This window comes from Mixophyes fleayi, chromosome 4, assembly GCF_038048845.1.
Source record: "Mixophyes fleayi isolate aMixFle1 chromosome 4, aMixFle1.hap1, whole genome shotgun sequence".
NCBI classification, from domain to species: Eukaryota; Metazoa; Chordata; class Amphibia; order Anura; family Limnodynastidae; genus Mixophyes; species Mixophyes fleayi.
The window spans coordinates 339,613,669-339,629,151 of record NC_134405.1 but is presented as its reverse complement, the minus strand read 5'-3'; the positions used below and the strand labels follow the sequence as shown (position 1 = coordinate 339,629,151).

At 44.7% G+C, this 15,483-nt stretch overlaps 1 long non-coding RNA gene across 1 annotated transcript; it reads left to right on the top strand.

Annotated features, from left to right (window-relative positions):
* The first annotated feature begins 7,677 nt into the window (after positions 1-7,677).
* LOC142150317 (uncharacterized) lies at positions 7,678-12,286 on the top strand. Its single transcript, XR_012691079.1, has 5 exons — positions 7,678-7,762; positions 8,550-8,600; positions 10,286-10,363; positions 11,639-11,691; positions 12,056-12,286. It is a non-coding gene; the product is annotated as an uncharacterized LOC142150317 (long non-coding RNA).
* The last annotated feature ends 3,197 nt before the right edge of the window (positions 12,287-15,483 follow it).

Here is a 15,483-nt window from a genome sequence, read left to right as displayed (position 1 = left end):
AATCGACCGCCTTTTTTGAGAGCACATCCTGGAACTCATGATAAGGTGCAGGACATTGTTCAGGAAGAGACAGCAGAAGCCAGAGAGGAAAAGACAAGAACAAATGCACAGTACCAGTTCTCTTGTATGTAGTCTCAGGGTATATACCAGACACAGCCTCATCTAGTGTAGTCCCAGGGTATATACCAGACACAGCCTCATCTAGTGTAGTCCCAGGGTATATACCAGACACTGCCTCATCTAGTGTAGTCCCAGGGTATATACCAGACACAGCCTCATCTAGTGTAGTCCCAGGGTATATACCAGACACAGCCTCATCTAGTGTAGTCCCAGGGTATATACCAGACACAGCCTCATCTAGTGTAGTCCCAGGGTATATACCAGACACAGCCTCATCTAGTGTAGTCCCAAGGTATATACCAGACACAGCCCCATCTAGTGTAGTCCCAGGGTATATACAAGACACAACCCCATCTAGTGTAGTCCCAGGGTATATACCAGACACAGACTCATCTAGTATAGTCCCAGGGTATATACCAGACACAGCCTCATCTAGTGTAGTCCCAGGGTATATACCAGACACAGCCTCATCTAGTGTAGTCCCAGGGTATATACCAGGCACAGCCTCATCTAGTGTAGTCCCAGGGTATATACCAGACACAGCCTCATCTAGTGTAGTCCCAGGGTATATACCAGGCACAGCCTCATCTAGTGTAGTCCCAGGGTATATACCAGACACAGCCTCATCTAGTGTAGTCCCAGGGTATATACCAGACACAGCCCCATCTAGTGTAGTCCCAGGGTATATACCAGACACAGCCTCATCTAGTGTAGTCCCAGGGTATATACCAGACACAGCCCCATCTAGTGTAGTCCCAGGGTATATACCAGATACACCCTCATCAAGTGTAGTAACAGCTTAGATTACACATACAGGGGTGAATTCAATTGGCTGCGCTACCACCGAAAGTAACGCGGCCTGCGCACTCTTATCGTTAATACCGTAATAGTGCACATTATTACCGTTAGCACGGTAATATTAACACTGGATTTTTGCTTGCAGCTCCCTTAGTTGTGAGCAGAAATCAGGGTTAAAATTACTGTATTAAGGATAATGGTGCGCCAGCCACGTTACTTTTGACAGTAACGCGGCCAATTGAATTCCCCCTATAGAGCCATTAACCCTTCCACACTGTGCGCAGCCATCTGAAAGTGACTGCTGACATTGTTCTATGTACGATACTCCGTTTATAACGTCACATAAGGTAAAAACTGGTGTCATAGCGATGGTGACTTATAATGTCACTACTACAGTTTAAAGCACTCTTATGCCAAGAAAGTCCCTGGTGGTGTTATAAAGGGGGTGGTATAAGGAGGGAATACTGTATAACAAGCACTTTTATAATATAAAGAAAAATAATAATAATTATACTGTCATTCTGCAAAATATCAAGATATTACAGCTAAGTCATAGCTCCGAACTGTCCCAATTTTGGCAGGACATCATTTAAAATAGGGGCGTAGCTTAACAAACAGTGGATGTCATTTTAAGCACATTTGGGGCGGGGCTTATTTTGTACCTATTTCGGAATGCTAACTGATGGGAGTTGTAATTCAAGTCATGTTGTTTTGGACTACAACTGTCAGTAAGACGCCTGTTGGTGAAATAATTCAGAAAAAGTTGTCTTTGAAGTGTTGTTTATATAAAGCCGCACAAGACAGAATTTTATAACACAGAAATCCTGACAATGTAAGAAACATGTCACAGCCTTGTTATAGCACAACGTTATACACACACATACATGTGTTACATAATATACTTTATAGACGCATATATATGTGGCAGTAATTGAGGTTAACCTTACCTGCAAGTAAGATGCTACATCCCAGGCCGACCAATGAGGAAGGAAGGCGAGTGCCTGGAGATCTGTCTATATAAGTCCTAGCATGTCACATGCCCTTTCTCATTCACTGCTCGAGATCCCACCCACCCATGCCCTTTATAGACCACCCTGCTTCCGTGGCGTATGAGTTTTAACCTGGTTCCTCCCCACGCCACAGAGCAGGCACAGTTGGCAGGAAGTCACTGTGGGCAGTGGCTGATCGTTACAGCGTTATCGCTGTTTGACCACAGGTGCTATCCCCATCCAGGAACGTGACGCGGTCCTTTTTGATGAGGATCCCTTGGCCCGCATCTGAGGGTGGCCCATGCGTAGTTGGGAGGGGACTTAGTCACTCTGATGTCAGAATTAGCGTTGGCCAGGCAGTTAAGGATGTGTCCCAGGTACGTGGAGTCAGCCATCCACGCTTGGTTCCAAATATCAGTTTGATTTAGCTGTCTCACGGTTCACTTTCACCGCCATTTATTTAATAATTAATAAACTGTGACCTTCTTTAGCCACTTTCATAAGTCTCAGTGTCTTTATTATTAGATAAGTTCAGTAAGCTTGTATATGTCATTAGGAGGTTATGGTTAAGAGAGTGAAACACATCCAGGTTATGCAGTTTATAATTTTTATATATTTTTTGCAATATGTTGCTGTTATTTCAGCTATCTGTGCCTTATCCCCTCAGGGACCCCGCACCTGTCTCGGTGCCTCCCGAGCTCTGGGGGCTGTAGGAGCAGAGCCAGGTCCTGAGTCCTCTGCTTCCTTAGGCTCAGGCTCACTGGGGTCAGATGTGGGGGAAGGTTCTGGAGCCACATCGAGCAGCCGATTCAGTATGGCTGCAGGGATTGGCCAAACCCATTTATAGCGTTCAAAATGCTCTCCATCAGGCCCTTCTTCTCCGTGTTGATTGGCACTCCTTCCTGGTGCTTCGTCTACCGAAGGCTGCGATTGATGGTTATTAGGAGCTCTTTGGTGATCTGGTCCCATTTATCTATGGCTTCCAGTGACCGCACAGATGGACACTGCGCAGGACCAGCAGGCGGTGAGAAGGGGGGTGTCCCTGGCAGCTCCTCCTCCTGCTCCTCTGACTGGTCACACACACTGGGTGGTGGCTCCGCATCTAAGAAAAAGTGAATAAAATATCTTAAACCAAATTGATTTGGAGTTATCCCTTTAATCCTGGAAAAGAAAACAAGGGTAGAGAGTGAACAATGGTAAGGGAATTACCTGATTCTGTTTGTTGTGGTTTTGCAGGGGGGCCTGCGACACTCTCCACTCACCCCAGATCCCCTCATCTTCCTGGACAGCTATGCAGGCTAACGCGGTCAGCTTGAGAGACAGAGGTCCAAAGAGACAATGGGACTACCGTGATGGGGCTGCTACCAGAGTTTGTTTTGTCACCTGGTAACAGAAGAAAATGTAATTAATTGAAAATGTAATGTATTGTCTTCTAAGGCTGAAGTAATGTGGAGATGTTGCAATCAGCGGCTAATTCACACGATGGTATCGCTGATTGGCCGCATGTCACTACCCCTTCGAAGCACCCTGGCTCTTGGTCCCTTTGTGTGGGGGACCCCTCGTCCTGCTTTATGGGGGCACGTCCTTGTAAGCCCGGGCTGATTGCTCTCGCCGCCACCATACTTTTATTATTTAAAAAACTGGGACCTGTTTTTTTTTTACCAAAATCAAGTTGTTGTCAGTGTGATTATATTATAGATAAGGTTTTAGGTGTTAAGTTAACAAGTAAAGAGGTTTGGTGCAATAAAGAGGTAAATCAATGGTATGCAGTTTAATACACAGTACAGAGATTCATCCCCCAAACACCTATCAGATATTCTTATCTGCATGTGAATGTAACATTCATAAGAATGTAAACTAGGCGGAGTACAGCATTTCCATCCCATTACTGATGTGTTCTGGTAAATAAATGTCCGTAATGTATCCGATACTTTAAGAGATGGCTGATAGCGGGTGCTCACTGTGGCTCAGATATATTCAAAGTAGAATGGCTGCAAAGCCAGTGATGGCTGCATAGTTAGTGTGTATAGTTCTAAGTGTGTATAGATACAAGTGTGGAACAAAAAATTTAAACCATTCTGCCTTTTCATCTTGGATGTCTTCTCGCCAACTCAAACTCAATCTTTCAAAAACTAAATTAATAATATTCCCACCCAAAAACAGAAGCTTCCAGTCTGACATTTCTATTTCTGTTGATAACATGACCATAAATCCCACCCCGCAAGCTCGTTGCCTAGGTGTAATCCTTGATTCACAACTGTCATTTATTCCCCACATCAACTCTATATCTAAATCATGTTACATACACCTAAAGAACATTTCCAGAATACGCACATATCTGACGCAAGACACCGCAAAATAATTACTTCCTGCACTGATCATCTCCCACTTCGACTATTGCAATTCCATCCTTACTGGTCTTCTCAAAGTCAGACTTGAACCCCTACAATCTATTTTGCACGCAGCGGCTAGATTGATTTTCCTTACAAACCGTTATTCCTCTGCTGAGCCACTCTGTCAGTTTCTACATTGGCTGCCTGTATTTCAACGAATCCAATATAAAATTCTTCTACTAACATACAAGGCCATCAACAAAATTGCACCGACATACATTTCCTCACTTGTCTCGAAATATCTCCCTACTCGACACCTCCGTTCTGCACAAGATCTACGTCTCTCCTCCACTCTCATCACATCCTCCCATTCTCGGTTACAGAATTTTTTCCGGGCTGCACCTACTTTGTGGAATTCCCTCCCTCGCACAGTAAGACTTCCTCTAGTCTTCAAACCTTCAAGCGTTCACTGAAAACCCACCTCTTCAGACAAGGTTATGATATTCCTCAACCATCATCTTATTTCCCTAGATTACCCTATTACCATCCTCTACACTGCTAACGCAAGACAACAACCTTCTGACCAACATTGCAACACACATAGCCCACTCAGTACTTTTACCTTTGCAGTCTGGCTGGTCCATTGTGCAATATGATGTAGCACATGCCCTTGTGTTTCTAACTCCCATTGTCCTATAGATTGTAAGCTTTCGAGCAGGGTTCTCTTACCTCTCTGTATGTATGTATTACCCAGTATTGTCTTATTAATGTTTGTTCCCAATTGTAAAGCGCTACGGAATTTGCTGGCGCTATATAAATAAATGTTGATGATGATGATCAGCGCTGGGCTCATGAGTTTAATTCCCATCCAGGGCCTTATCTGTGTGAAGTTTGTATGTTCTACCCTCTGGGTGCTCCGGTTTCCATGTATGACCATCGAGAAGGACTCAGAAGTCCATGTTTAGCACATTTACATTAATGGTGAGAACACGTTTTCATGATTATTATCATTAATAAGCACCTGTTTTCCCCAGTAAGCTGCCTCTGCTAGAGGGAATGAAATCCAGCATCAAGCTGCCCCCCTGGGTCTGCCAGAAGCGAGGCAGAAAAAGCAGGAATGTCTGACATTATATAGAAGTCTAAACAGAGCAGTATATCATCATCATCACCATTTATTTATATAGCGCCACTAATTCCGCAGCGCTGTACAGAGAACTCACTCACATCAGTCCCTGCCCCATTGGAGCTTACAGTCTAAATCCGTAACACACAGGCAGACTAGGGTCAATAATTTGTTAGCAGCCAATTAACCTACCAATATGTTTTTGGAGTGTGGGAGGAAACCGGAGCACCTGGAGGAAACCCACGCAAACACGGGGAGAACATACAAACTCCTCACAGATAAGGTCATGGTCGGGAATTGAACACATGACGACAGTGCTGTGAGGCAGAAGTGCTAACCACCACCACCGTACAGTATATTAGGTGAAGGATGTAAAAGTAGTGGAAATTAATGAATAGGACGGAGGGGGGGGGGGGGGGGGTTAGTTATGTGTTACAAGTTTGGATGTTTCTCTCTCCACCTTACACAGGTGAATCTGCATACCTGAAAACAGTGCTTTTATAGGGGCAGTTCCAAAACCCAGAATAAATGGAGCAGTGTAGGAGTGTTCTTATGTGAAGGGGGATAAATGGAAATGTTTTACACCCCACATAGTCTGCAGTTTGTAAACAATGTTTATTGTCAGACATCCCCGCTCCCCAATCATTGATAATCATTCCTTCTGCTTTCCTCGTGATAAAACTAACTACGCCCCCTATCTACGCAGCCATGACTCTGGTGGCGACTGTCCTACATAACCAGGGACTGCCGGGGCATATGGGTAAGGCCATAGTTGTCCTTCCTCTTTGGAAATGGGCCCATATAGAGTTCTCTAATGTGGTGGATTAAACCCTGTGGACTCTGGGTGGAGATAACGTCACCCCACTCCATGTGTCTCACTCTGAATTCCATAATATGTACTGTGGGCCCTTCCTGGACCTTAATTGTCATAAGGAAATACAGCAACCCCTTCACCTATGATATATATTCCATATATTCAACAATGAACATTCATCATCATCACCATTTATTTATATAGCGCCACTGATTCCACAGCAATGTACAGAGAACTCACTCACATCAGTCCCTGCCCCATTGGGCCCCAGAACTGTGAGGCAGAAGTGCTAACCACTAAGCCACCGTGCTGCCCACATTAAGAACATATCCCCATGTTCATTGGAACATGGGCTGAGCTCCACACTCCAAGGTCATTCTTACACAACTGAGCTTGGATGGGCAGCTCCTAAACACCCCCCATTATAATTTGCCACAGCAGTGTCCCTATTTTATCAGGTCTGCCTCTTTCAACAGGCCCTGTTGACATCACGCACTGTGACATCACGCACTTGACATCATAGTGAGTGACCACACTGCCCAGGGACAGTGCAGAGAGGCAGCTCAGAGAGAGCGAAGAAGTCAAACACACAGCTGTGTTTTTCATAAGTCTCTTAATTGAAAGCTGTTTACAGGAGTTATGAGGTGAGGTCTAATTGTGAAGGTGCATGTGATAAGTATGAGAGAACCTGTTAATGTTTAGAGCACAGCACAGAGTATATCAGGAGATGAGTGATGTGTCAGTGAGGACAGGACTGCATGTGACAGGGGCAGTGACATGATGTGTGGATGGGAATGGAGGCAGCAGGAAGCCACAGACTGAGAGTTATATAGTAGAAGGAGCAGGTGCCCCAGCAGCACAGAGTATTTAATTAGATGATTTTGTGGAAGTTGTGGGAGGCAGTGACCTGTCCTCTCCCTGATAATAATATATAGCCCACTGCCCAGTGTAGATTCTCCTTTCCTGTATGTAAGTTTAAATATTTGTTTTATTTTATGTTGCACATTTTAAACTGCATTGAATGTGAATAATTAAATGTAAATATTCCATCATTCGCTCTTTACAGAGATGATTTCTATTACGTGCTGTTTCTGAACCCTGCTATCATCTTATCGCAAAGGGGAAACATTTGTATTATCAGCCAACATTAAAGTGATAACGCCACAAAAAGCTAAAATTATATTATAATAAAAGAAAAAAATTAAACGTACCTGCACTCACCCAATCTGGTGCGTCCTGTGATGCCTGTAACGGCTGAAACAGAAAATCCCTTATTATGGTCGGGGTGGGATTTTTTTTCAAAGTTCTAGTGGATTTGTCAAGGGCTCTCCCCCCGTAGTTGTCACACTCACAACCTGTAACTGATAGTTATTTGTAGCCACGGATCCCTTTTCCTGTTGCTCACAGATCGGAGTATGCCTGGCTGTTTGTCTGGCACTGGTGTATATTAAATAAGCAGGTAAATAAGAATGTATTCTCTACTTGTCTATCCAGGTCTAATAATGATGAGCTTGAGACCCTGTGGAAACAACTGGGGGAGAGCCAGCAAGTGGAGGCAGAAGAACTGTGGATCAAGCAGCAGTTGGTATGACAACTATCTATAACCATTTGTATACATACAAACATACACGTACAGAGGTAATCACGACACGGAGTGGTCATGCCAGGCTGAGGGGTGTGTGACGGTCTCTGGGGCCGTGCTAAGCGCTTCTGAAGCATTAGGCTGCCTCCAATTCCCCTTCTGTAACAAACCCCTAAAATTGCTGCGTACCTCCCAACTTGTCTGGGGACAAAAGTGCCGACTGGTGGAATGGCGGCACAGTGGCGTCAATTCGTGACTGTCCCACCTAAATCAGGACATCTGGGAGGTATGATTGGAATATGGCCATTGTGATTCTATGAACCATGTGTGTGACATGTCATTGTGCATGATCCCACGCTATATCGTCATGTGTACGTTCACATCAGTTCCTGCTCCGACATCCGCATGGCAGTGGGACACTAAAAGGTTAATATCCCTCACCATACGAATGGCTGGAAACTGACTCACGGTACAGATTCAGTTTCCTACTAATCACATTATAGACGGGATTAATAATGTGATGCCCACTGTCTGTACTGGAAAATAAAAGTACGGAAAGTGTGACATACATTTATCTGTCTCTCTCTCACTGTCTGTCACTCTCTCTCTTTCTCCATCTCTGTCTATCTCTCTATCACCCTCTGTCTCTCTCTCACCCTCTGTCTCTCTCTCTCTCGCCCTCTGTCACTCTCTCTCGCCCTCTGTCACTCTCTCTCTCTGTCTCTCTTTCTCTCTTATTTCTCTCTCACACTCTAAAACTGACCTTATATCTGCATTATTCCCTGGACAGGAGAGAAAATGCGACATCCTTGAAGGAAGAGAGGAGCTGCTATCAAGCCTGGTCAGTCCATCATTATATCACTTAATATTCCAATGTGATGATAGTCACAGCCGTGGTGCACTCTCTCCTCGCAAGTGTCCCATAAGACCAAAACTGAAGCTTTGTCCACACACTTTATTACTGTAGTATATACAGCAATCACCGTGGGTGTATTATATACCCAGCAATCACCCCGGGTGTATTATATACCCAGGAATCACCCCGGGTGTATTATATACCCAGCAATCACCCCGGGGGTATTATATACCCAGCAATCACCCCGGGTTTATTATATACCCAGCAATCACCCCGGGTGTATTATATACCCAGCAATCACCCCGGGTGTATTATATACCCAGGAATCACCCCGGGTGTATTATATACCCAGCAATCACCCCGGGGGTATTATATACCCAGCAATCACCCCGGGTTTATTATATACCCAGCAATCACCCCGGGTGTATTATATACCCAGCAATCACCCCGGGTGTATTATATACCCAGCAATCATCCCGGGTGTATTATATACACAGCAATCACCCCGGGTGTATTATATACCCAGTAATCACCCCGGGTGTATTATATACCCAGCAATCATCCCGGGTGTATTATATACCCAGCAATCACCCCGGGTGTATTCATATAAACACATCAAGTAGTAATATCTCCCAATTTCATAGAACATAAACACTCTCAACCATATTTGCCTACTTTTTAAATCTGTAATCCAGGAGATCCAGAGTACAGATCATGTGACTGAGGGTAGCAGGAGGCGTTGCGATGTCGTTACGTCACTATAGCCCCGCCCCTACTATAAAATACAGAAATTCAAGGCATTGAATAGCGGGACTTAATGACACGATTAAGCCCTGCCCCCGCTATTCAATGCCGTGAATTTCAACATTTTACAGGGTGCGGGAGGTTTGCCTACTCTTCCGAGAGCTTGGGAGGACTCCACGAAATTCGGGAGCCTCCCGGAAATTTCGGGAGAGTAGACAACTAACTATACTCTCAACCCAGAGCTTTATTTATCTCTTTTCAAGGTCTTCCACAGTAGTTTGCATGGAGACGCTCTGTCCTCTGGATTATTGCCCCATTGTCCTAACTGCTATTGTACCAGGGCCCATCGTTCTCGTTATCCTACAAGACAGTGCGCTGAATCTGTCTCCTCCATCTAATGCCCACACTGGGCCTTACTAGCATAAAAAAGTCATAATTTCTGGAATAAATGGCTGCGGTGATATATAAGTAGATATTTATATAATATCACATCAGAATATGCTACAGAACTCCAGATATAATAATAGTTGTACAGTAAAATTCTACAGTAAAACAGTGTTACAGTAAAATTGGTCAAATTCTGTCATTTGTTTAATAAAATAGCGGACATCCAGGTGGTCTTATGTTTACTCCGTCCAAAAAATCCCCTACGTAGTCTTCTGTTTGCCAAATAATGTTATACAGTGACAGGGAACGATCCGCACTTATTCTGTTCATTTATAGTCTGATTTATGGTAAGATAAGATCTACAAATGAAAGATTCCTAGAAACTTGGACACAGCGGCGCAGTAACATAACCGTACCCTGCAAATAAGCCCCTTTGTGCGAGGAGAGGGCACTACACAATGTGTTACACAAATATACAATATGGTGTGCACTACGTATTCATATACTGAGATCTAAATGTAATTCTCTCTCTATTGCAGCTCAGCAGCTACATGAGGGTAAATGATCTCCTGAAGAGTAGGCTCACCAGGCTGCGGCTGCTGGCCACCGAGCAGGAGGTACAGTATAACAGTTACTATAAAGAGGTGGTGCTCAGGTGGTGGCTTTGCTTTCAGTACCCGTGGTGCCGTCACTTCAGAGCTGAGGGTACATTTTACACGGCACTCAGTTCATAGGTGCAGAGAGAACATGACACAGCTGTGTGACCAGTAAATAACATGGACTCATGTATGTAGTAACTGATAGCCGGGCGGGATGGAGGAGCAGGTGCTTTGCTGCCGGAAATATTTTATTGTGTTTATTACATGTGTGCCCAGTGTAAAGTGTACAGACATGTAAATGTGTAATGTATTTATGTATAAACAGTAGAAGAAGTGGCGATATGGCGATACCACCATATACACCCCCACATCCACCTCTGTGTATAACACTTATGGATTCCACTCACCCAATGGTCCAGTAGAGATCTGGGGGGCCCAGTGTAGATGGTGCTAGACATCAGGGACAAAATAATGTCAGTCTGGGTGAGAGATATTCTGCTCCATCTATAAAATCCAGCTGTGTCCTGGGACCAACAACTTACCATTTATTCCATCTCCTGTCTACCTGCGTTCATCTTCCCGGCAGTACCAATCCAAAGTAAATGGTCAGAAGGTTTTAGCAACCAGCAAAGAGGTGCTGCAGCAGCTACACCCCCCAGAGAAGTGTAAGCGGCTCCTGGTAGGCTGGTGATGGAGCTTGGTGGTGACAGTGATTACCCACCTTAAACACGGGATACGTTTAGTTTAGTTTGGCCAATGGGGAAACTAGGATTAGTCAGTGACAACAAGTTGCTGAAAACCAGCATAAATTATAAAGCGTAAAGGAGGACGGGGCGTCACAGCACAGACAGGGACTTGTCGCTTAAAGTTTTTGTGTAATCAATGACGAAACGTTTTTCATAGTCTGGATTGGTTGTCCCACAATAGGTCCACGTTCCAGTATCTGATATATCAGATATAGAGATCATACTGGATGTCTGACCTGAGTGATATTTCTATGGTTGTAATCCTGCATAATATCAGAGTGGGTTCTTGTTTCATGTTCTATATAAGTTGCTGTTAAATGAACTCTTCAAGACAAATTTCTAGACCAAATCAAAATATATATTTTTTTATTAAGACCAATTTGTTAATTTTTCCATTAAATTATTTTCTCTCGTTCTGCTGTAAAATGTATAGTAACCTGGTAATAACCTGCGGGGACAGACTGTGGCCGGCTTATCCGAGTCCCATGGAACTTGTCCTAAAGATTTGTTGTGTATAATTTATTTCACTCTGTGTCTCTTTCCCTAGATTATCAACAGGAACCTGCGGGAGTGGCAGCCGCAGCCAGAAGCACCTTCTCTGTTAGTATCTATATGGTTTATTCCATGTACACATACATTCTATACGGTTCTAAAGAGGAACATTTGTGTATATAATCAGTGCTGTCCATACTGCAATAGAAATATCAGGAAGTCTTTAAGTCCTGTACTGGTGACTCCAGACAGGCTCTGTCCATACTGTTCTATTAATTGCATTCAGGCTCTGTCTGTAATTTTCTAAAAACTCCAGAAATATCTATTATATACTGTTAAATTGTTGCTCATCCTACATTAAAAAAATCAAATAAGAGAAACCTCCAGATAGGAACTATGACCATGGACTGTATCAGTAACTCTTGTGAATAGAAGACATAAGTTTAAATAATAATATTTTCTGGTCCTTCAGGATGAAACCTGTGGAGGAGGCTGCGGAAGATCCTGCAGAGATGGTGAAGACTGAACTGGTGAGTCCATGTCATCAGCCCCTTCCTCTATGTTATATAAAGTGACATCATATTTACTGTCAGCAGTAAGACATTTGTACCTGCCACCTCTGTCACAGGTCATCTTTTGTTACTACTAAACATCTTCTATCAGAAAGAAAGGTTCCCATCCCAGGAGAGGGACAGATAGCTAAGACGCTCTGTGTGCTAATAACATACGTGCTCTGACCCTACCTCACCAGGTCTCCTGCACCACACCAGAGCTCTCACTAGTATAGTGCATTGACGTGGAGCAGGAGGCCAGCAATGGCAGTGATTAGCATGATACCTGGTGGTTACAGTCATTACCATGAGGAAGGACTTCTCTTTCTTTTCCCTACAGGCTGTAAGCTCTCTAAGCTGGGCGTACATTGCAGCAAGACCACCATCAACAAAATTGTGGCCAAGATCCAGGCACTCTGGCCAAGCAGCCAGTTTACCTCTGGCTTACACTAGGGTCTGTTAGTACAGTTGGGTGATGACCAGACACACCTAACCATGCAGGATATTTAACTAGTTGATTTCAATTGGATTATTAGCAAATAATGTGCTGTTCATTTTGGGGCAACTTGCTGCAATATGGGACCAAATGGTCAATATCGTAGCATGGCCGGCCAATTCTGACTTCCCTAACTTCAGTGGCTGATCTTGTGTCGTACTCCTCATAATCCCACCACTGATTTTCCTTTTAGGAGCGGCAACTGCAGATGAAAAGTGCTGTAAAACGTAAAGAGCAGAAAAGGAGCAGCATTGCAGGACTGAGGTAAATTATTCTCCTATTATTATTTCAAAATGATTGCAACTGTTCATCGCTATAACATAGTTTCTCTTTCAGATTGCTATTTAACATCATATGCAATCTCATGCGCTGGTCCTGCAAGCTGCTGCTCCTGTCTGGCATTCTGCTCCTGCTCTTCTATGTGCTCCTGCAGACATACGCGACCGTTACCACCAATTGCAGGAGCTGCACAAGAGGGATGATGGAGACTATGGAGTTAATCCTGAGGCCCTACCTTGCTATCAAGGTTGAGGGCCCAGTTCCCATATAATAGCTTGTCCCATCAGGAGAAAGGGTGCAGGCTCCTCTATCTGGTTGGTCTACTCCTTGTCCCCCAGTCCATACGGTGTAGATGTCCTGCTGCAAGGAGGCAGTGACCAACAGGAGAGGTTGTCGCTCTCTGTAGAGACCCATTCGTTCCAGCTCCAGCTGGGACGTATGGATCTCTACAGAGAGTGACGACCTCTCCTGTTGGTCACTGCTTACTTGCAGCAGGACATCTACACCGTATCAGATGACTAAGGTAAGAACTGGACCTGTGAGTCAGACCAACCGGGTAGAAGACCCAGCACCCTATACTTTCTGCACCTCCCTCTAAAACATCTGCACCAGCATAGGAGATCCATACCATCTGCAGGAGCTCGCACAGGAGATCCATACCATCTGCAGGAGCTCGCACAGGAGATCCATACCATCTGCAGGAGCTCGCACAGGAGATCCATACCATCTTCAGGAGCTCGCACAGGAGATCCATACCATCCGCAGGAGCTCGCACAGGAGATCCATACCATCTGCAGGAGCTCGCACAGGAGATCCATACCATCTGCAGGAGCTCGCACAGGAGATCCATACCATCTGCAGGAGCTCACACAGGAGATCCATACCATCTGCAGGAGCTCGCACAGGAGATCCATACCATCTGCAGGAGCTCGCACAGGAGATCAATACCATCTTCAGGAGCTCGCACAGGAGATCCATACCATCCGCAGGAGCTCGCACAGGAGATCCATACCATCTGCAGGAGCTCGCACAGGAGAACCATCCCATCTTCAGGAGCTTGCACAGGAGATCCATAACATCTGCAGGAGCTCGCAATAAACCCATTGAACCAGAGTCTAGTACTGTTTCTTTCATACTGTCATTTATTGTTACAATGTCTAATTAAATATATAGATATACATTTCTTTAAAGAAGTTCCTCTCCCCAATCATTAACCAGCGCTACAGCTAGAAGCAGGCTCCCACTAGAGCAGGGGGGGGGGGGGCAATGAGCATGGAAACCCCCTCTCATAATGTGAACCAATACCACCCAACTCTTTTTTTATTATTATTTTTTTCTATTTCCGAGGTACATGACTCGGAATCACCCGGTGCAGTGCAAGCAGTGCTGGGGAATTGGGACTTTGGACCCTTCCCAAAAGGGAAAGGGCCCTGTGCCTCCCCATCCTGTAGAAGCCAAAAGGCCCCAGAGAGGGAAAAAAAGGGAGATCTTCAGTCCCTCCTTTGCTGAAGCTAGGGAGGGCCCCTTTATATCACCGACATAAAAGGCTCCCTCCAAAAGGAGGGAGCCTCAGATGACTTGGGGAGAGAGGGTCGCCCATAAGATCCTATACCCAAACCCCACCAAATGTGGCAAAAACAAAGACACATAATCAAAAGAGTGCTTGGTACCAAGTGTAATAAATAAATAAATAAATAAATAAGTGCCATAAGGCCCCAGCCTTTCGGACGGAAATATAAAAATGATGCTTGCACTCGGCCAACAGGCTAGGGCGAAAAAAGTGGTGCTGCCTGAAAATTAAAGGTGCAGAGGGCCTTACTCTGTGCACAGGTGCCTCTTTCTCCACAATGCATTTTTGGGCATGTAGCAACTCGGGCTCCAGGCAGCCGGCCTCTTGGCCAGAGGACCAGGTGACGGCCCATCGCCTACAGGGGGGTGTCTTTAAGCCCCACTGCATCCATGGGCATGTACACCTACTCTTAGCCAAAAGGCCAAGAAGCACCTGTGTACCTGCTCGTTAATGCAAATATCTAATCAGCCAATCATGTGGCAGCAACACAATCATAAAAGCATGCAGACAGGCTGAAAAGGTTCAGTTGTTGTTCAGACCAAACACCAAAATGGGGAAGAAAAGTGATCCAAGTGAATTTGATCATGGAATGATTGTTGATGCCAGACCGGGTGGTTTGATCATCTCAGAAAGTGCTGATCCCCTCTGGAGTTTACAGAGAACGGTGTGCAATGGTTCAAGGTGACAGGGAGGCGTCAGTAACTCAAATAACCAATGTGTTATAGCGGTGGTAGGCAGAGGGGCATGTCTGACTGCACAGCGCGTAGAGCCTGGAAATGCATGGGCTGCAGCAGCAGAAAACCGCACTGGGTTCAACTCCTGTCAGCTAAAAACCCTTTGATGAACAAGCCTGGTTATAATTATAATAACAAAATAACACATTGCATAATGGCTAACAGTACAGAGAGAACAGTTTTATATGTAAATTATATGCACAAAAGGGCAATCATGTGAAATCAAACTTCATCAAGACCTCCTAGTGTATGTTTAGTCAGTGCTTTCAT